We start from the raw sequence: 23065 nt of genomic DNA, 5'->3' as shown, positions 1-23065 counted from the left end.
CAAGTGTTGTCCATTCCTTAGTAGGATTATCAGACATCAGGATGATGGAGACAAATGGCTTTAATTCTGACACTGGCTCTCGTTTCTGTTACCACAAACTTCTGAAAATTTGCCTTCACATGATTAATCGTTTTACAAGTGAAGGAACAGAAAGCTGGGGCTACCCAGTGAGTGTATTGGGTCTTATCTAAAATAGATGTAAAACTTCCTCTTACACTGACTTAATAAAAGGTCTTTTCTATGGCTTCTGATGCTATACTTGTAGGTAGGATGACCGTCTCCTTCGGCAGTTTCTCAGTGCCTACTAAAGGATGGACTAGCACCATTCGGTATCAGGAAGTGCTGCATGTCCTGAAATTTTACGTGTTCAACTTCAGTCATGGTTTTCTTTTCATTAATAAGGTATTTACCATTGGGAGAGAAGATATACATTGAGGCATTGTGCCAAGGGTTGTCAGTATCATCAGGGGCAATACTGGAGCCCCTACTACGTATCCTTTGATTTGAAGTTTCATAGCCCAAACTGGCCTTATTGTTGCTACCAGCTGGAGCTCTAAACCCAGACTCTGTGTGGGCAGCCGCTTTATTCTTTTGTTTAAAGGCTGAGAATTTCTTACATCATACATTTAATTCAGTGTCCAGGTCTGACCTGAATTCCTGTTTGGAATCATGGATAACATCTCTGATATACTGATGCTCAGTAGCAAGGACATCCCTGATACTCTTCATAATTTCCTCATGGAAGTCAGCAAATGCAACCAGCATCATTTCCCTTTTAGGGGAGTTGCGCAAACTGATTGTGCCCAGGCAGCCGTACTGCGACTGCCCGGCAACCAAAGACAGAAGTCCTGGATGACTCACTATACCTCTCAGAAGATATGGACACTTTAAACAGGGTTATGTGGATCCTATTAGGATCCCTTCAGTATATGATAAATGCATGGGAGATAGATTTCCTTTTGAGATATCTCTCTCATGTACAACTGAAGGATGTGTCCCTAGTCCTTCTGGGTTAAGCAGAGCAGTTTCAGTGGCAACATCTACTTCATATCTGGTAAAAGGGGTATCTCCCTCAAGTAAAGACTCCTCTCTCCATCAGAGGGGTTGACCTAGAAGGTACTAAGAACCAATACTTTCGGGTTTTGGCCCAAACATGGGTTCGGCTCGGAAATGTTGGGAAACACACACTGCCGGAGTTTTGCCGGAAAGATGTAGTCTCCTCCTTCCATATCTTTACTGAAACCTAGGACCCAATGAGACAGCTTAAGTGAGCTGTTTCACTCTTAACACTTGTTGCCAGGAGCATGTTACAATTTTCACACATCTGGCAACCAAACCTATTCCCCTTTACGTATTCCTACAAGGGCTATGTTCACGGCAGGTGGTATGGGCCGTGCCCACTGGTGAACAGCAGACTGAGCAATTTACTATGACGCATGTAATCAAATCAATGGGTCTTGTATAATACTACAGGCTAGCTTGGTTATAAGCGTGCAGTTATAGTATAATATTACGATAATGGTTATCCCTACATTTATGGATACTACCATAAATTTTGTTTTTCTCACAAATGTTAGATGTGCTAATTATTTGTAAAAACTTAGGCAGCACAACTAACATGAATAGGTTAACTTGGGCACAAGCATGTAGCCATACTGCTATATACTGTACTGTTAGCCATCATAACATACAGTTTTTTATTGTCTAAGACATCTGTCATGTATTAAATACTGTACTAAAAATGGCAGCAAATCTTACAAATAGTGAGCAGTAAATCCTTAAATGATATGACACCAAGCACACACTTAATAACTTAAGAGGAATTAATGAACAAGGAGATGGGAATAAGAAAGGGTGTCTAACTAAATAATTAATGGCCTTTAATAACATAATTTGTTTGACCTGTCATGCTGAGACTAACAAAGAGAATATTTATAAGTCTAGCTTCATATGAACACAGATTGTAATGCGACTTATTAATCGCTCAACTGTCAAATATTTTTCAAATTCTACCTTACATAAAATTACAAACTACTCACAAGATTATGGTTTGCAAATGCTGGAATAATGGTCTGATTCATACACATACTTTCTTACTCATTTATTTGTTGTAACCAATTATTAACTAGTAACGTACAGCACTAACACTAAATAGTCCTAACCATCAAAAGGAATCTATTTATTAATTTCAAAACATTTCACAATACTGTATGATGATCTGATTTCTCATGATACCAATTTTACCAAATTTTACTAAAGAACATAAAAAAAATATTTCCAAAATGGAGGGTAACGCACTGGTATTTTGATGTGAAAATTATTCAAGCAAAGGTCACAGGCTTCAATGTAATTAACAAGTTTACACAGCATAATGTTCTGTACCAGGTGATTGAAGATCATCGTCCATAGATTTAGTCAATAGATAAAAACAACAAGTTCATAAAACATATGAAAGAACTTTTACAATAATAAAATTCCTCTCTTCATTTCCAATAAACACAATGAATCTTAACAACAAATAAGTTACACAATGAATCTTAATAACAAATAAGCAAAGGCCTATTCTATAGGAGATTACACACTATAATAAAACTGTATAGGAATGTGCAGGACAGAAAATGTATGGTTTAAACAAATGCTTTAAAGGGCAAAACAAAAGAAAAAAGTTCAATAAACAAACTGAAGGTTTAACAGAACATGATATTAAAGTACAGTATTGTATACTAAAATATGGGGAAAGAAACATTACTAACAACTATAATGAAACATGACTTCACTACTGGAAACACTGATCAACTCATTACACATTACTATAGAATCTAAAAGTACAGTATCTGAAATTCCCCACATGGCCTTCTTAACAAATTCATAACACTGAAGCCTGCCCTCCTGAGATCTAGTGCAATTAATAAAGCAGTAAAAAATTACAGTACCATAGTAGAATATGACTAGAACACTTTCATGCACCAAAACAATGGCTAAAATGTCTGGCCATATATCGCCAATACTCCTCTCGGATCTTATCATGCTCGGTAGCAAGAGCTTCACACAACTGAAAATGAAAAAATGTCATTGAAAACTTTGACTCTACTCCAGAATATATTACATAATTAAGATCCAAGTAAAAGCAATGCCTAATCTTAGGCATCTGATATGAAAACATGGCATGAAGTATATAAAACTTATGCTACAATAATATGGCTAAACACTCAGGTAAAATTTTCTCAACCACTAAGGCTTCCTAAACAACCAGTATGGCAGGATCTATACTTTTACCGAGATAACCATAACAAACTTCCTCTTCAGATATAAGTAAAGTGAAATTATATTTTTCAATACTCAAGCAGGTTTTTAACACAGAACTATTAAGTGTTCAGCTAAAATTAACATTAAATCATGAAAACATACCTATAATGAAACAGTGCATAAAGACTGATAATGACCAAAGCAAAAGAAAGCTGAATGCAAAGAATAAAAGCCTTTTATTATTATTCTTACTATTAAAATCATTATAACTCAATGTGCAACCATAGTAGGAAGAGCAAAATACCACAACAGGGAAAAAAGTCCAGCAAAGAAAAGGAAATTGAGAGATACAGAATAAACTATAAGAGAAATATAACAAAGAAAAACAAATGAGTAAAATAATATCAAATAAGACAAATAATAATGTAAAATAAATAAGACAAAAAACTAGGCAGTAAGACTCATGTCAGCCTGCTCAACAAAAGCATATTTGCACCAGGTTTGAACTTCCAAAGTTCCTTTGATTCAAGTATAGTACTGTATTAAGATCATTCTACAATTTGGTCACAAAGGAAAAAAATTCTAGAAGAACAGGCAATACTTTTATGATTAGCTGCATGTTTAGGACTAGGTGACAGATGACAATCTAGGAAGATCTGAATGTAAATGACAGAATCAAGAAATATTTTCTACTCCATGACCAATGAGCTAATTGACATATGGGACCAAAAATTAATAACAAGTTCAGGGATAAGAAATTCAACAGAAATCAAGTTTTTGCGCTACAATTTCAGATGAAGTCAACTACTGAACACCTAACAGGGGAAAAATATTTCAAAACATTTCCTCAGGATAGACAGGCCTCCAAAAATCATGAAAGACTCTCAGTATACTGAATGACAGAATTTTAATTTAGTTGCCTGTAGTTAAAGAAACACAGTCAATAAAAAGAACTGTGTGAGGGAGGGAGCTCTAATACCCTAGACCTTGACTTCCATTTTACAACAGCTCTACATAATGCTGAGAAGGAAGTAGAATACTTCAAACTGCTGAAACTGCCAGTGAAGTACAGTACAGTAATCCTTCAGTTATCCGAATTAATAGAGCCTAGGGTCTGTCGGATATGGGCGTAATCCAAATAATGACAAGTAAAAAAATCTAGGGGTGCTGAAGAGCAACTCTGTACCCTTCCTCATCTAACCTTGTCAATACCACATAACTGTAAACACTCAAGTATGCTTGTGAACAATAACCATCACACTTTAAACTGAAAACTTTATGCAAGAGGCAATTATCTACTTTTTTCCCTACATTTCTAACAAAATATACTGCATAAATATGTTTAAAAAAATGCAACCCATATTTTTTCTCTCCCTAGTAAATGACACAGTTAAGTAGGTGTACAGCCTACCTGTGTTTACCCAAAGCTTACCATGGTTTTATGACCATTAATGTATCTTTATAGAGCAACTTCCTTATCAGTTGTTATCATAAAGTATTGTATTACCATACACAAGATAAAAATTTTTAAGCTATGTGTGAACTATAGACCAAGGCTAGCCTAGGTGTTACACTCACACATTAGTATCCATTTGCAAAAGCCAAATAGGCAATTAAAGATGTATTTAAGATAAAGGTAATGGTAATGAAACTCTTATTTTATTTACAGAATCCATTTATACTGAATTATTATATTAATATATTACTGTCATAATATATATAAAAAAATTGACTGTCCCTAAAAGAAACGAATGTATTATAATGGAACTATTTTCATTTTTATACAGAAATGTAAACATGTATACAACGGTAAATTAACATACTTTTTGACAGTGTAGCCGCTGTTCATCCTCAAAGGAGTTACTCTTATGGTCCTGGAGGGGTTCTAAAAGATAGAACAACTAATTTCAAAGAATTTCCTCTAGTTGGTCCTAGCCAGTACAGTTTATAGCGCATGCTGACAATGATAAAGAGTACAGGACTCAAGACAAAAGGGCTCTTTCTCTTGTCTACAGCAACTGCCTAGGTTCTTCCTTGCCTTAACCTGCAGGCATGGCAACCGCACATTGCATGCCATCCACTACTGTGGCAACAATGCACTCTGCATCAGACTGACTACCCATTATTCTTTTGGTCTTGCTTATATGATGACACACCTAAAATGGGTGCAGTATAAGTGCTCCATGATCGTACTGGTCATCACTGAAGAACCAAACTATGAAGCAAGCTAAGTACAGAGGGTTAAGTCCCAGCAAAAAAATTTTTTTTGAAGTTTTCTAACTAATAACATATTTCGCTGAATTTGGGAGCCAGTGTCTCCTGCAGGGTGAGAATTACTAGAATTGTTTGTTTTGTTTATGAGATATGCTAGGCTCCGTCTTTGCTAGCCGACAATGTTTAATTATACTGTATTGAAGTAATACTTTCAAACGTTATTGTTCTTTAAGATCTTTGGTATGTGAACTATCTTAATAGTTAGGGATCCTAATAGGGTCCATCTGAGCTACTCAACAGATAGGCTTGGGTACTTCCTTTTTGACTGATAGTAAACCTAACATTCATACAGCTATGTAAAATTGTAAAACAGTTTTTTGATAAACCAACCTTCCATCATGCTCAACTTCCAAACCTTGGTGTTAAGTAAAACCAATTGGTCAATTACAGTAGTTAATTAACAAACTGAATAGTTTTTTGTGATAATGTTCCCTATCGAACATTCATATCAGGAAACTTGTGTCAAATTAAATGTTTTCCTTCATGGGTCTTTTAGCAGGTATTGTTCCACCACTGGCAGCATCAGCAGGTTTTAAAAATTAGTGGTGTCTGTTTTCCTTCGTGATTATTAAACCTTTACATTCATATAACGGGCACTGAAATTGTACTTAATTTAAATGCACCAAGCTTATTTAAAAAAAAATTCCCTTGGCAAAATATTTCACTGAAGTACTTTCTTATGCAGCCTTTAGCTTACCCACAGCTGGTGAGTAGCCTAGGCCCAATAAACAAAATTAGATTTACAGCATACAGTTAGCTTTGGCCTAATGGAATGGTGTAACATTCAAGAATTTACTTTTATGGCAAAATTAAACAGTAATTATATATTTAATACATGATTACTTTTAGACAAAGAACCCATTGTTCTGATGGCTAACAGTATACAGCAATATGGCTACATACTTGTACCCAAGTTAACCTATTCATGTTAGTTGTGCTGCTGAAGTTATTACAAATAATTAGCGCATCTAACATTTGCAAGAAAAACAAAATTATAGTAGTATCCATGAACATGATAATACTTACTACTACCATATAGATAACCATTATCATAACATTATACTATAACTACACACTACTAGTCTGTAGTATCTCAAGTATATTGTTCATACAGTGATTATAGATGGTTAGTACCAAGTAGTTTCAAATAAATACTTGTTCCTTAGCCCTATTAAGAAAGAAGAGTAATATGGTGGGTTGCCAGACATGCGTATAATTTGTAACATGCTCCTGGCAACAAATGTTAAGAATGAAACAGCTCGCTTTAAGCTGTCTCATTGGGTCCTAGGTTTCAGTAAGGGCACAGTATATTTCTCTCCATTTCAGAGCAGAAGCTATGTTTGGGCCAAAACTCGAAGGCACTGGTTCCTAGTACTTCCCAGGTCAACCCCTCTGATGGAGAAGAGGAGTCTAACTTGGGGAAGATGTCCCTTTTACCAGATATGAAGTGGATATTGCCAATGAAACTGCCTTGCTGAACCCGGAAGGACCAGGGACACAGACTTCAGCTGTACATGAGAGAGATATCTCAAAAGGAAATCTGTCTCCCATGCAGCTATCATATACTGAAGGGATCCTAATAGGATCCACTTAATCCCGTCTGAAGTATCCGTATCTTCTGAGGGGTATAGTGAGTCATCCAAGACATCTGTTCTTTGGTTATCGGGCAGTTGCAGTACGGCTGCCTGGGTACAATCAGTTTGTGGCAGCTCCCCTAATAGGGGAATGACACTGGTTGCATTTGCTGACTTCTGCAAGGAAATTATGAACAGTATAAAGGATGTCACTGCTACTGACGCGTTAATAAATCACAGACGTTATCCATGATTCCAAACAGGAATTCACAGGTCAGTCCTGATGTAAGAATTTCTTAGCCTTCAAACAAAAGAATCAAGTGGCTGAGCAGCCTGCCAGGGCAGAGTCTGAGTTTTGAGTTCCAACTGGTATCAACAATAAGACCAGTTCGGGCTACAAAACTTCAAATCAAAGCCTTGGGACGACGTTTCAAGGTGTATCTTCTCTCCAGATGGTGAGTACCTTATTAATGAAAGGGAAACCATGACTGAAGTACAACATGTAAAATTTTGGGACAGGGCAGTGTTTCCTATGATGAACCGAGCTTAGTCCCTCGTTCAGTAGGCATTGAGGAACTGCTGAAGAAGATGGTTATCCTACCTACGAATTTAGCGTTGAAAGTCAGGAAGAGGACCTTTTACCAGGTCCATGGAAAATGAAGTTTTATATCTATTTTAGATAAGATTCAGTATGCTCACTGGGTAGCTCCAGCCTTCTGTCCCTTCACTTTTAAAACAATTATTCATGTGAAGGCAAATTTTCAGAAGTTTGTGGTAACTGAGAAACGAGAGCCAATGGCAGAATTAAAGCCATTTGTCTCCGTCATCCTGGTGGTGTCTGATAATTCTACTTAGGAACAGACAACACTTGTCGTTCCTTTGGATAGGAAAAAGTTCCCTCTGGACGTGGCTACTCAACAGTTTGGGACACCTATGAGAAAATCTCAGAGCGGACAGCCTTCACTGAATTTCATGCTAGGCTCCACCTCCTCAATATAATAACCTTTACTAGTATGCTGGAAGTTTCTATTAGAAGGCTTCCAGAATCCTCTAGAACAATGTTTGCTGCTGTAGCCAAAACATTTATGCAGATCCTATGGGGAGCACTCTATGATTTTCTAGAGTGTCGCATAAAGGCTAGAATGGAAACAAGGGCGGACTCAAATATGTTACTCCTGGGAAAGTTGCCCCTAAAGGATCCTTCCAACAATAACAGAAGAGACAACAGCAGCAAAAGCACCCCCTTCAACACAGGCAGAGACGCTCATACTGGGAAAAGGGAAAGCGACTCCTGGAATGCCTATTAAAGGCAAGGGAAAAGGTGCAGCCCATGAATGGTATGGTCGAGAGTTGTCTTCTACAGCATCACATGCAATGGAAGTCCTCCCCTTGGGGACACAGTATTATCCTAGATGGGTTAAGAGGCCCCTTTTAAAAGGAGTCATAGAGAAACATATATATATTCAACATTAAGCACATCTCTTCAGTGCCCCCAAGAAGGATTCCTCCGAAGGAAGAGTGATCCTTGACCTATCGAAATTGAACAAAAACATTGTTTGCCACAAGTTTCTGAATGACTACTGTTGCCCAAGTACGTACAATCATTCCACAAGGGACCTGGGCCGTTTCTATATGCCTGAAAGATGCATACTGACATGTCCCTATTGCTGTTTCCTTCCGTCCCTTCTTAGGGTTGCAAATAAGGAAAGGTAACATGCGGTACACAGACGGGAAGCTGAATGCACTTTTGCAGGAGGACAAGAGGTCGAACCCGTGATGCCAAAAGGACATAAAGCCGAATGGACACAAAGCCAAATGAACACTGAGCTGAACAGACATAAAACTGAAAGAACAAAAATAAAAGCAAAAAAAAAAAAAGATGAAGTTTAATGTCAAATTCACCGGTCTGGCACTTAAGATTTGATGATAGTCAGTGCTTGATAAACTACCAATTCACCATTAAGTTACTAAGAGATAATTCTCAAATTAAAAATATTGAAATATATACAACAAACACTTTACCCATGGAATTCATTAAAAAAGTATGTTTGTGGCAAAAAGCTCCTTCTAATGGATACACATATGTTGTTGATAAAAAAGTTAAGAAAACCACATACTGAGGGTGTGTGAAACGAAAAGTGTGTATTGCAAGAATCAGAATTATAAATGATACCAAACAAGGCAGTGCTTCAAATCATTCACATCCCCTTGTTGGTACTCAAAATAGTGTTTTAAAAGCTTTGGATCTTATGAAAACTAGAGCCGAACAGACAAGAGAGGTGACAAGCAGTGTAAATAACAATGTCATGGAAGAATTGCTTCTAAGCATTGTTGGTTCTCTGCCTATGAGAGAAACACTTGGATGAATGGTACAGAGAGCAAGGAATGGTATAGAGAGTGAAGAATTGAACATAACAGCATGTGGAGAAAACTTTCAGCTCTAGGGAAACATCTCTTAGTAACTAGATGATGAATTGGTAGTTTATCAAGAACTAACTATCTCATTAAATTGTAACTGCAGATTGGTGAATTGGTCATTAAACTTAGTGTTCTTTTTATTTCATTTATTTTATTTATTATTTTTTTTTTACTTTCATTTTTGTCCATTCAGTTTTATGTCCATTAGACTTTGTGTCTATTCAGCATCATGGGCTCAACTTCCCGTCAGAGCACGTAACATACAGATTCAAGGACATGCCCCCTTTGGTTAACAGTGCCCCAAGAATCTTTACAAAATTAACAACAGTAGTTGTCTGGGAAATCAGACAAGAAGGAATTCAACAGGTAGTCTAACTAGATGACTGGCTAGTCTGGGGGCCTACCAGAGAAGAGTGCTTACAAAGCCTAAGAGTAGTAGTCGACAGGCTCCAAGCAAAAGGCTTTCTAACATATTTGAACAAACCCCACCTTACACCCAGCAGATACTTTCAGTGGCTGGGACTTATTGGGTTACTCTTCACAGCCAGTTGTCTTTCCCCACCAAAACTCAAAACAGAATAGGGAAGGAACTCAAAAAGGTTCCTGGCACAGCCCAGCGTTTCCAGACGTCAGTTGGAGCGTATAATGGGCCTGTTACAGTTCGCATTGGGCCTGTTACAGTTCGCATCTGTAGTAGACCAATCCTCAGACTACAACAAAAAATGTTCACATCTGTAGTAGACCAATCCTCAGACTACAACAAAAAATGTAAACAAATTGTGACACGCATGCAAGAAAAAAGATTTGCAATCGACTTCATTGGAGTCAAAAGTTGGGGAAATATTCTGGCAGTGGACCTGGAAAGGTTTCTGGAAAAATGGGCTGCCCTGATTCCTCCATCTGTATAAGTGATAATACACACAGCTGCCTCCTTGGCAGGCTGGGGAGGCCATTGGGAGGATCGTCAGGTAGCACGGAGGTGGTCACCTACTCTGAGGAAGTGTCATATCAACTTTCTGGAGCTAATGGCTGTCTTCCTATCATTTAGAAAACAGACCCTCTATCAAGTGGCACTTGTCTACAATTCACCTCACAAGGTCTTTCAATGTTCTATCAGGGGATACAACAGCCTCGACTGAGTCAATGTCAGACAATCACTCCTTTCAATTAATTGCCAACATGTTTCCATATCCGGAAGTGGACCTGTTTGCCTCTTGTAAGAACCATCAACTTCCAGTGTATGTGTCTCCAAAACTGGACAATCAAACAAGAGCAAGAGATGTATTCCTAAAAGACTGGGACAAATGAAGGACAACACACCTTTTCCTCCATTGTCCCAGGTTTTGAAGGTTTTTTGAACAAACTTCAAACTTTCAATGGCACCTCTTATTTAATAGCCTCAAATTAGTCATACAGGCATTAGTTCCTATTGCTTCAACAACAGGTAAAGAACTCGATTCCATTATCTTCCACTATTCTATCCCAGAAAGTAGGGAGGAAAGTTGTCTACGTGTCCCCCTTGCTAAGCTGATTCTAATATAGAAACTGTTACTTCCCTTCTCCAATCTTTTGCACTGCAATGACCTAGTCCCGCAAGGCTCCCCATTCCCGGGTCCCTGAATGAGGTGCTTAGGATTCTGTCAACCCCTCAAATCACTGGGTCCAATACAACTACAACATATATGCTGCAAAAGGCGATCTTCTTGACTGCTTTTGCATCAGGAGATTGCATTAGTAAACTGGGCTCTCTTAGACAGGGACAATGCTACATTACTCATACAGCTAACCGTTATCTATTACTGTCTCCTGGCCCATCATTCCTGGTCAAAAATGAGAACCCTTTAAAGAGAAAATTTCCTGTTCTGATAAGGTAACTCAATTTGTCAAATAAATTTTACGCCAGTTCAAGCACTTAAGGTTACCTAGAGGTCTTGGCAACCATCCCAGAAGGTTTGATTTTCCTGCACCCTAACACAACAAACTACTCCATTCTACATAGGCTGAGAATAGTTATGGAGCCCCTTATTAAACAGGCAGACCCCAATCCTTTCCTAAGTCACATGACATTCGAAAGGTTAAGTGCATCGTTAGTTTTCTTTGAAAATGTGTCTTTCGAAGAAGTTTTCGAGTGTACATGGTGGTAATAAGAAACATTATTCCAAAAACATTATTGGCAAATTTGACCACATTGTGTGTCATTCAATGGTATAGTAAGTCATGACTCCACAGGCCCTATGGCGGTAAACCAGGGGTCTTCTTGCTGTGGTGGGTATGCTACGATATCGCTGGGAAAAGTGCAACAAAACTGCGACCAAACACAGCATATTTAAGTAAGTCACTTTAGAACCACATCTTAATAACTGTATGTTCGTGTTTAGTTTCATATTCTTTGTTGCCAAACCATATGAGTATCTGGAATAAAGAATGTGGTTTATGACTTGGACCAAAAATTTTATCTGGGTTGTTGGGATTGAATTTTAAAAGCTTAGCCATTTTGTCACCTGTCAATTTCTTTGGTAAGCTCCTTTGAGGACGAATAGTGGCTACAATATCAAAAATACAGTTTCTGATGTAGGAAATACCTATTTTTGGTAGCTGCTGTGAGTGCTCAAACCCCCGCATAGACCTGAAAAGAATAATGGATAGTCGGTCTGACGCAGAGCGTGTTGTTGCCATGATAATGGACGACATGCGATGCGCCGTGCCACGTCTGCAGGTTAAGACACGGAAGAAGCTAGGCGAGAAAAAGAGCCCACTTGTCTGAGTCCTATACTCTATCAGCACCAATGTGCACTATACTGGCCAGGACCAACTAAAAGAGAATTCTTGGAAACTGGTTGATCTATCTTATGGAGCCCATCCAGGACCATAAGAGTAACTCAACTCCCTCAAAATCACAAAACAGCTGTTTCCTGATTTGTTTGTTTACTGATGAATACATAACTCAGTTCTCTCTCTCTCTCTCTCTCTCTCTCTCTCTCTCTCTCTCTCTCTCTCTCTCTCTGTGTACTGCACATATCCTTTAATGAAATATGAATTACTGTATCATAAACATAAAAATACGTAACTAAAACTGCAAGAAGTTAACAATGACATCAAATGAGTGCATGCTTATGTGTGTACGTGTTGCAATTTTCTTTTTTTTGCTTTGCTTGATCTACCGTACCATTTTTATTACAAGTTTAGTTGATTCTAAGTATGATTACACATACATAACAGTACACAAAAGAATATTTTATAACTTGATATTTCATCTCTAATCACCGTAAAAATATTCAAATGCTTATTTCATATGTAGGCAAAGCAAAACTAAACAGGTTGTACCAAGTTCGCCGATGGCACGGAATGAGCGTGTGCATAATGTACCCTATAGACTTGATTGCATATATAATTTGGTTTCTAAAACTAAAATAAAATGAGAAAATGCAGCAAAAATATAAACAAGAATACTATAGCACAAAATATAAACAAAATAGTGAAAGAGTGTGTGGTTTTTCTGTATTAGCCTATAATGTAAGCATACTTCAGTTTCTCTCTCTCTCTCTCTCTCTCTCTCTCTGCCATATATCAATTACTGTACCAAAAAAATAACAACACAAAACTAAACAAACCCAAGAATTTCACGATGCCATCAAATGAGTAAGTACATACAGGTAGGGTGTGCTGCCATATTTTTCTGCTTTGTCTGATTTACTCTACCATGCTTCATTAGAAGTTTAGTTGACTCTATGATTATCAAACATACTATAATAGTACATAAGAGAATATTTCATCACTGTTGATGTTTCATCTCTATTCAACATAAAAATATTTAAAATCAGAATTTCATACGTAGACAACACAAAACCGACGTTGCATACATATGTACCTTATGCTAGTATCACACATTGGCGATTCAAGACCGACTGACTCATTATGATGCAGTTGGCGACCAAGAGGCATCAGTCGCAGGCCCTGGGCCCCGTAATGAACATTTATGACAGCAGTGCGCACGTTGAGATAAGATTATGAACATGTGTAGTCGTACACGACAGTCGCTGATAATTCAGGCCATGCCCACATTTAAAGATTTTTATGGGCCGGCGATGTCCGTGAAGGCATGACCATTCATGATGATTTATGCCCAACTTAGTTATGGCCCATGCCAACAAATGCAACGGCAGCATCACGTCTTGAAAATGCCTTTTAGTTATGACCTTGAAAATGTACAAAAAGCATTTACAGTAGCATTATTAGAGAACAGTTGCAAGAAGAACATTTTTTCTTTTTATTATTGTGTGAACAATAACAAAAAAGGAAAAAAGGGAGCCAAATTACACTACAGGCAGTCCCTGGTTATCGGCGGGGGTTCGGTTCTGATAGCGTGACAATAACCGAAAATTGTCGATAACCGAAAATCAGCATCTTGCAGTGCCGATTTCATCGCTGCCTCTGTTAGGTATGTATCGGCACTGATATGCGGAAATCAGTGATTTTCGTTGCTAGACAAGTGCCGTAAAACCGGATCACCGATAACTGAGCCCTCCAATAACCAGGGACTGCCTATACTACGCATCCCCACCAAAGGAAGAGCCAAAATACACCTCTGCGCATCCCCACTGCGCACACTCTGGGGTTGCCAAGTACATGGCGTATGTCGTACTGGATGGTGCATGTTGACAATGCTAATTACACCTGACGTACTCAAACGTCAAAGCCGTCTAGTCAGTAGTGACGACTTTCCGACACAGTTGCGTCATGCTGCATTACATGGCAACTTTTGACAGTAGTTGTGGTTTGACCGCGTAGGTGTCGTGCAGCCTTACACGTATGCCATCACTTTGGTGGACATCGCCAAACTTGGCGATGCGGTTACGAATCATGCCAATTGATGCCGATTTGGTCATACCTAGAGCATAACCACGTCCTAATGAGCAAATTACGACAGTCGCGGTCTTGAATCGCCAAAGTGTGACGCCAGCATTATGCATTTATTTTTTGGTCTGAAAGAATAAAAAATGAGAAATACAGTAAAAATATAAACAAGAATACAGTCACACCCTGAACTTAGGAGAGGTTAGGTTCCAGAACCCCTTGCACAAGGCGAATTTTCGCAAAAGTTTGGCACGGTCTCTAAAAATGCTAATAAATGCTCATTTCTAAAGTTTAAACAGTAAATATGACCATAAATCATGCTCTTAAACTATTAAGCTAACTTTTAAATGAAATTAAAGTCACTGTAATTTCATTTAAATGTTAGCTTAATACATTACCCTTAAAAAAAGAAATAAATGGTTGACATAAAAATAGAGAGTTGGAAGATAATTCCTGTCTCTCTCCCCCGACCAATCTGTTTTTAGAAGTCTAAGAGAATTTCTGTCTCTCTCCCCTTCCGCCCGATCTATTTTTGGAAGTCTTCTCAATCTCTCTTTAATAACATCTTTATTCTACGTCTCTTTCTCTTTGTTCTGAAATGCTTTTTCATGAAGAAAGTGTTTTTTATTTTGACTACTACAACTCTTAGTTATTATGTCTCTGTGTTCCAGAACGTATTTGCCAAACTAGCGCATTTACACTTCATAGACGGTACAGGTAAAATTAGATCAATTTAAACTATCTACTGTACAGGTAAAGACGTACAGAGAAATAATACATTGTAAAAATGTGTGAGCGCTAACTATGAACGAGAGAGAGAGAGAGAGAGAGAGAGAGAGAGAGAGAGAGAGAGAGAGAGAGAGAGAGAGAGAGAGAGAGAGAGAGAGAGATAAGGGTTGTCCTTACTTGAGAGAGTGAAATTATTTATCAATTATTACGGACACTGAGAGAATAACAGAGAGAGAGAGAGAGAGAGAGAGAGAGAGAGAGAGAGAGAGAGAGAGAGAGAGAGAGAGAGAGAGATATCCTTACTTGAAATATCATGATAAATTATTTATGAATTATTACGGAAACAGAGAAGACAACATGAGAGAGAGAGAGAGAGAGAGAGAGAGAGAGAGAGAGAGAGAGAGAGAGAGAGAGAGAGAGAGAGAGAGAGAGAGAGAGAGAGAGAGAGGTTATTCTTACATTAGATATCAAAAGATGGAAATTCAGTATTAAACTTTTAAATTAAATTAAAGTTACTGTAATTTCATTTAAAAATTAGCTTAATACATTACCCTTAAAAAAAGAAATAAATGGTTGATGTACGAATATAAGAGAGTGTGAAGATTAGCATACTATTTCTCTCTCCCTCCATTCCACTGATCAAATTTTAGAAGTCTTCTCAACCTCGTTTTTAAAAACTTCTTTATTCTGTCTCTTTCTCTTTGTTCTGAAATGCTCTATGTGTCTATGTTTTAGAACAGCGCATTTACAGTTTGTAGACGGTACAAGTAAAATTAGATCAATTTAAAATCATCTACTGTACAGGTAAAGACATATAGAGAAAAAGTAATATGTAGGTTGCGCTAACTACAAACAAGAGAGAGAGAGAGAGAAAGAGAGAGATAAGGGTTGTCTTTACTTGAGAGAGTGAAATTATTTATCAATTATTACGGATACTGAGAGAATAACAGAAGAGAGAGAGAGAGAGAGAGAGAGAGAGAGAGAGAGAGAGAGAGAGAGAGAGAGAGAGAGAGAGAGAGAGAGAGAGAACAGTTGTCCTTACTTAAGAGAATGAAATTTTGTATGAATTATTACGGACACAGAGAGAGAGAGAGAGAGAGAGAGAGAGAGAGAGAGAGAGAGAGAGAGAGAGAGAGAGAGAGAGAGAGAGAGAGAGAGAGAGAGTTACTAAGAAACCTTTGACCCACTAATCAGCAACACTCCCCACTCTTGTCATGTTAAAATGACATGTCTGACAGCTTTGCCTTCGAGCTTTTTACAAAAGATGTGGGGAAAGGTATTTGTTTGTTTGTTTAAAATACATATCACATACGAATTTTGTAATTACAGTTTTATTATTATTATTATTAATATTATCATTATTATTATTATTACTTTATCTTATTAATCTCATTAATATTTGAAAATTAATACTTATTCTTATGTAAAAATTTTATTTATCATACAAAACAAATAAACATACAAATGTACCTTAAAATTCTCTCATCTCAGTAAGAGAGAGAGAGAGAGAGAGAGAGAGAGAGAGAGAGAGAGAGAGAGAGAGAGAGAGAGAGAGAGAAAGTATTACTTTTATTATTTAATGTTATTTAATTTACACATAAAAGTTTGAAAACTTATAAATTACATAAAAATTAAACATAAACACTTTTGCAGGGTTTTTCAGCATTCGCAAATGTTTGCGTATCTGTGAAAAACTTGTTTATGACAATTAGTTAGGTTCCAATGAAAAGTTCACGTGTCTGTGAATTCGCGCAAATCAAATCATGCAAGTTCGGGGTATTACTGTACTGTAGCATAAAATATAGACAAAAAAGTAAAGACTGTATGTTACTTTGCTTAGACTTCGAAGTAAACATACCTCAGTTCTCTCTCTCTCTCTCTCTCTCTCTCGTAGCCTACACACAGGATTGAGTTCATATTTTGGTTTGAAAAATAAATAATGAGAAAATACAGGAAAAATATAAGCGAGAATACTGCAGCATAAAACATACAGAAAAAAGTGAAGGTGTGTGTTATTGTACTTTAATGCAAACATACCTTAGTTATTTTCTCTCTCTCTCTCTTATCTCAGTGCTGTACATATCCCTTAGTAAAATGTGAATTACTGTATCATAAACATAATAACACAAAACCAAATAAGCTCTATCAAGTCAGGTCTACCCAGCTTCATCCATACAAAACTGAATCCTCACCGGCTCCCTGCATAGAAACTGCTCCCCAGTTCCACTCACCTTCCAAAATAACCCTCTTCTCTGAGCCTTCCTCTACCCAGCCTTACTGCCCCTTCTCTCCATTGCGGCAAGCCATCCGACCCTCCCCCCACACAGAAACTTGTTGAGGCCTCCCCACCCCCCCTTAACCCTTTACGGTCAGTGCGAGCAATGGCAGTGTTACCAACATTTTCTTGAAGCTTCGAAGCATTGCCAACCATCGGAGGGTGGCTTTTCTAATTTTTTAAAATTCATTTATAGTAAACCCCTGGATCTGCGTTCTCACAATTCGTAGAGTCAGCAATTCATGGAATTTCCTGTGGAACTTATCTAAAAATTATTCCCTGGAAAACTTGCCCATTCACGGGTTTTTCTGTGGAACATATCTATAAAAACATTTGTGGTAAACTCAATGTCCACGGATTTTTTTGCTTTTTTATAGAGCAATATTCTGTGTTTCCATATTATTTACTGTATAATAACACTAAAAAATGATGATGTACAGTAATAATAATACTACAGTACATAATAGAAATAAGATTAAATAATAATAGTACAGTAATATTAAATAATAAGATTAAATAATAATAATACATAATACTATACACTGGGTACTACTTGTAATAATAATACTTAATAATAAGATTAAATCATACGGGTACTCACCAGTGATGAATGTTGATTATAGATGATGATGATGAATTAGCTGTGCAGTTTGATGAATGACAATAAAGATATGACTGCACATCAAAGTAGAGGAATTAATCTCCTCTGAGGGAGCCTCTTCACCTTCTTCAGGAGAAGCTTTGTCAGGGGTTTCGGGAGACGCCATCATGTTAAGGCATTTGGAAATGGCAACGAAGGTGGTATGGTAGGCTGTACGAGCTCATTAATGGCATTGGAAACATTTGTGGCCCTTTCTTCATTATCATCCCATGCCTTTATCATTGTCTGCAGCTGCCTGGCTTTCCTAAGAAATTGTTACAGACCATGAAATTCTTCAAAATCCTGGTCCATTGGTGGGATAGAGAGGGAAGCGAGGTCTTCTTCAATACAGGCCATCGCAAGGTTTCTACCGACTTCATATTCCTTCTTGATGAAGGTGACTGCACTTGAAATCACTCAATAACATGCTGCTATTCTCCGTGACTTTTGCCTTCACATAACATTACAATAATGTCTGCCTTCTCCTTGAGGGTCATGATCTTCCTCTGGTACTTAGGCTCTTTGCCACAAGCCTTAGAAAAAGCAGTGCATTTAGGGGACTTCTTAGTGCATGATTTCAAAAAATATGCTTAGTCCGTAGTGCCGTACACACAAAAAATGCACAACCAAGAGATAGCAGTGAACTGAGGTGCTGGGTCATTTGCCAATTATCAGTGCACACGTACGTAGGCATGTACACATGGTGCTAATGCGCATACTTATAACACTGATATTCTGTGCATACTGTACATCTTATTAGATGTTTTGTTGTAGGATGATTTTTAAATATTACGTACATGAAGAGTTTTAGGATGATAAGTAGTATGTAGTCTGCAGAGCATTGTATCTAAAATACGCAGGATGATGGGACTGGCAGGGAAAGTATGTTTACGTACGTCTGTGGAGTGTATGTACTAAGTATATTTTTGTGACTACTGTAAATACATTTTTTATGATAAAAAAGATTTACTAGTTTTCAAATATTACAGTACTGTAATAAATTAATGTAAACAGCAAAACTTCAATAATATATATTTGTTTTTATTAAAAGATGCATTACCCAAGCCAGTGAATGGGCAGAGAAAGAACATTGGATGTTGGGATGCTAATGAAGCTAATGAACCCAAGCGCAATGACAGTCATCATGCTACTGGCTGTCGTCTGCAAAGCAGCCAATCCAGGAGCGCCATACATTTTCCTTGGCGCTCTTTGGCTGTACACTTGGCATTGATTGGCTGAACACCCACTTCAATCTCATGAAGATGGAATTGTGGGAGCCCGCACCACCACGTCTCGGCCAGTTCTCTGCATAGTATGTAGCATCTTCTCATCAGGTGTAATCACGGATCTCTGTGTGTTGGTTTTAATCTTTGTGTATCAGTGCTAATCATGCCCTAAAATGCCTCCTAAAAAATGCCCTGCTCCTTCTAAGGCTTCTGGCAAAGAGTCAAAACGCAAGAAGGCGGTCATGAAGCTCAATGAGATGGTAAAACTTCTTGATATGTTGAAGGCCACCATTTTAATGTCAATGAAAGTAGGGTTAGGTACATAAAGAAGAAAGAAGCCGAGATAAGTAAGGCTGTAAGTATGAGCTTCTTTGGTAGTGCAAAAGCAGTTTTGACAGTGCGGGGTAAGACAGTTGTTAGGATGGAATCTGCATTGACGTTTTGCAAAAAAGCGCAACAACTATACCAGCAGTATTCGACTGCTATGGAAGGTGACAACGTACAGGCACAGGAAGGTGGCGATGGACAGGAACAAGAAGGCAATGATGAAGGAGAATTAGAATTTTTAAGCTTTGATGAACTCACCCCAGAAGAAGAAGAAGAAGAGGAGGAGGAAAAGCCATAAGCAGGACCATTATCAGCTCCTCAAGGTTTTCAAGCCAGCAAGGGGTGGTTCCACCTAAAATCTGTTTCTCTGCATGGGGAAGCAGCATCTGCAGACACAGCAGCGGCTGCAAAATATCCGGAGACCTTCAAGAAAATCATCGAGGAGAAGGGCTACCATCCGGAACAGCTTCTCAATATGGATGAGACTGCCTTGCTCTGGAAAAAGATGCTGTCCCGGACATACCTCATGAAGGGCAAAGCCAAAGCCTCCAGATTTAAGGCCCAGAAGGATAGGGTTACCCTCCTAATGTGTGGGAATGTGGCTGGCTTCATGCTGAAACCAGGCTTCATTTACAAGGCTGTAAACCCCATGGCCCCTCAAGAATAAGAACAAGTCACTGTTGCCTGTGTTCTGGATGCATAACCCCAAGGCCTGGCTCACCAAAGTCCTTATGGATCAATGGTTCCATCAAAACTTCATCCCCAAGTTAGTCAATACATGAGTGACTTGGGTATGGAGTTCAAGGTGTTGCTGATTATGGATAATGCTGGTAGCCACCCTGTGGATCTTTATTATGAGGGAGTCCAGCTCAAGTTCCTCCCTCCCAATACCACCTTTCCCCTCCAGCCTATGAACCAGGGCGTGATCCGTGCCTTCAAGGCACTCTATGCCTGGAACTCCCTCCAGCACCTTATGAATACTGTACAATGGATACTGACAGTGAATTTACGCTGAAGGACTATTGGTTTCAATTCACAATGCCATATGTCTGTCCATCATCGACAAATCGTTGAAGGAAATGAAGAATGAGACCCTGAATGCGTGCTGGAACAAGTTGTGGCCAGAGTCTGTGCATGTTTATAAGGGCTTATCTGCTGAAGAAATTCAGCATTTGGCCATTGTTAAGGGGGTCCAGTTGGTGAGGATTCTAAGTGGAGAAGGGTTTGAGGACATCAAGGATGAAGTCAGCACCCTCATTGGTGCCCACTCTGACCCTCAGACGGACCAGGACTTGGAAGAGCTGATGAAGTCTGCCAGCGAGGAACAAGACATGCTAGGCTCAGGGGAGGAGGAGGAGGAGGATGAGGGCCTGACTTTGGAATGTCTGTCCCAAATTAAGAGGATAATTAAGGAGATGCGCGAGATGGTTTCAACATGGGATCCTTATAAGGAACGCTCCTTCAAGTTTTCAAATATCCCTGATTTGGCATTAGAGTCTTATAATCAAGCCATCATCAGCATGAAGACAGCGACAACAGCTGCCTATCACTATGTTCATTAAATGTACGAAGAAGGACCCTCCAAAGCCTCCCCAAACCCCTGAAGTAGCGCCTCTCGAAGCACCTGAAGAAGTGCCTCCCCAATCGTCTGAAGTAGTGCCTCCCCAAGCACATGAAGAAGTGCCTTCCATAACAAGACGAAGCGCCTTCTGAAGGTGAAGAGGTGCTCTCAGAGGAGATGTAACTCCTCTGCTTTGCTGTGCAGTCATATCTTCATCGTCATTCATCGGCCTGCATGGCTAATTCATCATCATCATCTTTAATCAACATTCACCACTGGTGAGTACCCGTATGATTTACATATGTAATCTTAATATGTATGTAGCATAAAATTTTTTTTAATGTGCAAATGTATTTTTGTTCTCTCTCTCTCTCTTTCTCTCTTGTGAATTACATACATACAGCACCAATGTTTCCCCTATAAAAGAGAACAGGGCGGCCTGAATAGTAACTGTATGAAAGAAAATGTGCGTGGCTGAATACGTAGGGGGACTGGATTATTTTCACACGTAGCTGTCAGCCATACAGTACGGTATGTATATTTTTAAAGGTAAAATGTTTCAGATAACTTTGAAATTATAATAATAATATCATTTCAAAGATCAACACAGTAACAGGATAATAGTTTAGGGTATATTTGATGTAGGATGATATTTTTAGGTATACATTTGGTGTTTGAACTTTCAAGATATGCAGTTAAAAGTGTTTTTAGAGGGAGAGTTTTAAGTATTCACGGATTTTAACTATTCACGGGGGAAGGGGGTCTGGTACACATCTCCCGCGAATACAGGGGACTTGATCCCTTGTCCGGGCATGTCAGATAATGTCGAGTTCTAGATAAATGTGATCCGGATAATTGAAGGATTATTGGCTACAAATAGATGCAATCTATCAAAAAAAAATCCAGTAACCCCTCAATTATCCGTATTGCCATTATCCAACACACCCGGAGCAGGGATCAAGGACCCAAAGATATGATACAAATAAATTTCAAAAATTAGAAAAAACCACCCTCTGATGGTTGGCAATGCTGTGTGGCCTCAAGAATATGTTGGTAACACTGCCTAAGCTCAGGGTTTTGGAGGTGGGGGAGGACTCAAAAAGCTTCTATGGTGGGGGGGAGTGCTCAGATGGCTTGGCCCCATCAGAGAGGCGGGGCAGTACGACTGGGTAGAGGAAGGCTCAGAGGTGTCATTTTGGAAGGGGGTTGAGCAGGGGAGCAGTTTCTATGGCTGGGAGGGGATGGGAATGCAGTGTTGGAGGGGTGAAGAAGGCTGGTAGGCCTGACTTGATAGAGCTCGTTTGGTTTCGTGTTTTTACATGCTCTTAACTTGACTTCTGCATCTGTCTGTCTGTTGTCAAATCCTATACCTCAATTTTCAACTTGTTCCCTTCGTCCAGTGGACTTGAAATTTTGTATGGTTGCTCAACTCCAGTGATGACACAACCTTACATGATCCGTAGGTCAGCAGTGACCTCTAGTGACCCTACAGTGACCTCTCCCAGTATCTCAGGATTTGTATGAAACTTTGGATTTTTCACAACTTCTTTGACTCGACAGGATATCAATTTTGTATGCTGCAATCACAAATTGGTTACAATTTCTGTCAAACCTAAAAAGTATAAAATAAAAAAATATAAAAAAACATTTTTAAAACACACTTTTATCAAAATGCATTAAAAAGGTAAAATAAATCTTTTGAGACACAACAAGATTTTCTTACAATTAATCATGTCTACAAAAATAAAAGGGTGGTGCCAAACATGGAAGGAAATGCTACAGGAAATAAAAAATATATATTTCCTTTATTGTAATGCTCCTTCCATATTTGGTGCCCATGTTTTTTATTTAAACATGATTAATTGTAAGAAAATCCTGGTGTGTCTCAAAAGATTTTTTTTCACTTTTTGATAGTGTAGTCGCTTGTTTTGTCCTCAAGGA

At 38.5% G+C, this 23065-nt stretch overlaps 1 protein-coding gene across 2 annotated transcripts in view; it reads right to left on the bottom strand.

Moving 5' to 3' along the window:
• Window positions 1-2089: 2089 nt before the first annotated feature.
• The window catches only part of Fnta (farnesyl transferase alpha), a 185806-nt gene continuing 164830 nt past the window's right edge, over window positions 2090-23065 (bottom strand). For both annotated transcript variants that reach the window (XM_067111045.1, XM_067111044.1), the window contains exon 7: window positions 2090-3052. The gene's annotated coding sequence lies outside the window, so the exon portion shown is untranslated. The remainder of the gene's footprint in view (window positions 3053-23065) is intronic.

The sequence above is a fragment of the Macrobrachium rosenbergii genome, chromosome 11 (genome assembly GCF_040412425.1).
Source record: "Macrobrachium rosenbergii isolate ZJJX-2024 chromosome 11, ASM4041242v1, whole genome shotgun sequence".
NCBI lineage: Eukaryota > Metazoa > Arthropoda > Malacostraca > Decapoda > Palaemonidae > Macrobrachium > Macrobrachium rosenbergii.
Note: the sequence above shows the minus strand (reverse complement) of the source record. Positions and strands in the feature narration are given on the sequence as shown.